The 2322-nt window shown below is 49.7% G+C and overlaps 1 protein-coding gene across 1 annotated transcript in view; it reads left to right on the forward strand.

Moving 5' to 3' along the window:
• Window positions 1-2322, forward strand: part of MLF1 (myeloid leukemia factor 1) — an 8560-nt gene that overhangs the window by 837 nt on the left and 5401 nt on the right. The window lies entirely within an intron of this gene.

Consider the following 2322-nt stretch of genomic DNA (forward strand, 5'->3'; position numbering starts at 1 on the left):
GGGTCGGTGGTGGAAGGACGGGGTCGGTGCGGGTCAGAGGGGTCGGTGGTTGAAGGACGGGGTCGGTGCGGGTCAGAGGGGTCGGTGGTTGAAGGACGGGGTCGGTGCGGTCAGAGGGGTCGGTGGTTGAAGGAGGGGGTCGGTGCGGGTCAGAGGGGTCGGTGGTTGAAGGAGGGGTCGGTGCGGGTCAGAGGGGTCGGTGGTTGAAGGAGGGGTCTGTGCGGGTTGCGGGGCTCGGTGCCGGTTGAAGGACGGGGTCGGTGCGGTTTAACCGCCGCTGTGTTCGCACCCGGCACCGCCCGGGCCCCCCGGAGCCGAGCAGGGGGTTAAAGGCTGTCAGCGATGTCCAACAGCAGAGCCGGGTCTCTGCCTCCCCTCCCGGCTGGGAAGGGCTGAACCCCCGTCCCGTGGTGGCACCGACTGAGGGGGAATGGTCACCTCCCTTGGATGGAGTCTCTTGATTGTGTTTTGTCCTTTTTTACTAAACACAGAGGCTGAGTGTTGTAGCTTTTCCGGATTGATTTATTTATTTGTTTAGCTATCTCTCGGCTCTTGTCAGTGCCAGCACTACAGGCAGCACCCGGTGTTCTTCAGTTAAGACTTTGCAAACGTGTGCATGAGAGCACTGAGGACAAACTATCTCCTTGTGCTGTTTCTCAAAGGGATGTTGGTGCTTTTTCTCAGCTGATTGATTTTTTTTTATTTTTTTTTTTAGTTCTTATTCCCTGGGAGGGTGGGGAGGCCCTGGCACAGGTTGCCCAGAGAAGCTGTGGCTGCCCTATCCCTGGGAGTGTCCAAGGCCAGGTTGGACAGGGCTTGGAGCAACCTGGGCTGGTGGAAGGTGTCCCTGCCCATGGCAGGGGTGGGACAGGATGGGCTTTGAGTTCCCTTCCAACCCAAACTTGTGATTCTGTTTCTACACCATGAGCACAGTGGTGGGTCATGTCTGTGTATTCAACTCTAAGATCAGTTGATTCCCTGTGGGAATCTTCTTTTGCCACTGGAATCTAAATCTGAGTAGTGAGTTGTGCAAGTCCTTCTGCCCTCAGCCCAAACTGCTGAGTTATCTGCTCTGGCCCCATGTTGTGTCTTTGGTCAGAATCTAATCTTATAACAGCAGGTGAAAATGGCATCAGAGAACTCTGAGGAGTCTCAGTAATTGTTGTTAATCTTTAGAAAAACTATGAGGGATTTAATTACAGCCAAGATCAGGGGTGAGGCCGGGGGGTGGATGAGGAAGGGGAATCAGGCCCTGTGCTGTGGGTTTGTTGTCTGATCTCCTGGTTACGGGGTGTTGTGGCTGAGGCTGCTCAAAGGACAACCCTCTGCTGAACTCCAGCACATTCCGAGCAGTGGGGGAGTTCCCAAAGCTCTGCTGCAGGGATTAGTGCACTTGGTTTCCAGGAATATTCCTGCTGTTACAACAGCTCCTGAGTTCCCTGCAGGAAACTTCCCTGTGCGTGGAATTAAAGTAATAATGGAAATTAAGTCTTGTTTGAAATATCTGTGGCTTTCTTCTTATTTATGAATTTTATTTATTGTTATTGTAGCCACTGAGGTAGGAAAAGAAGATTGCAGGAGGCAGAGGAAGGGAGTGTGTGTGAAAGAGATGAGGTGGATCTTGAGGCTCGTTTTCTTGGCTCTATCCTTGTAAATCTGTTTTGCATATCATTAAGAAATGAGCTTATTACTGAGATAATCTTATCTCCAAATAGTGTAATAATGAGCTTGTGTTGCCTCATAAGGAGAGATTTTGATGCTGAACTGGAAATAGTGCCTGGGTTCGAGTGCCCACGTGTGAGCAGCTGTCCCAGGGAAGCACCAGTCACTCACCAAAGGTGTCCAGCTGGATCCAGCCCTGGAACCCTGGGCAGGTGCAGGACCTGTGTCTTCCCTGCCAAGAGCACTTGGCCTGTGCTTTTAATGCACCAAAGCACAGCTTTTGTGGTGTTGTGCCAGCTGTTATCTCAGAGGGGATCTGCAACTGCAGCCTCCCAGAACGTCCCGAGGGAGGAAAGGATATCTAATGTTTATGTCGAAGATATTATCTAATAAAAACATATCTGAGAAATATATCTAGTAACAAGAAATATATCTAACAACAGGAAATATATCTAAGACAAAATACACTTTTCAAGAAGAGTAAAAGGAATTTATTGTTTTAAGACACTGATTTTTCACACCCTCCAATAAGGAGTAAAACTGTACTTTCGCTATAACACCCTGAAAGGTTTTAGCTGGAAAATAGATCCTAAAACTTTGGAGCTGTCCCCTTTATTAACCCCTGCAAACACCTGACTGTCAGGTGAAGGTCAGGTTAAT

This window comes from Lepidothrix coronata, unplaced genomic scaffold, assembly GCF_001604755.1.
Source record: "Lepidothrix coronata isolate B3197 unplaced genomic scaffold, Lepidothrix_coronata-1.0 Scaffold190, whole genome shotgun sequence".
Taxonomy (NCBI): domain Eukaryota; kingdom Metazoa; phylum Chordata; class Aves; order Passeriformes; family Pipridae; genus Lepidothrix; species Lepidothrix coronata.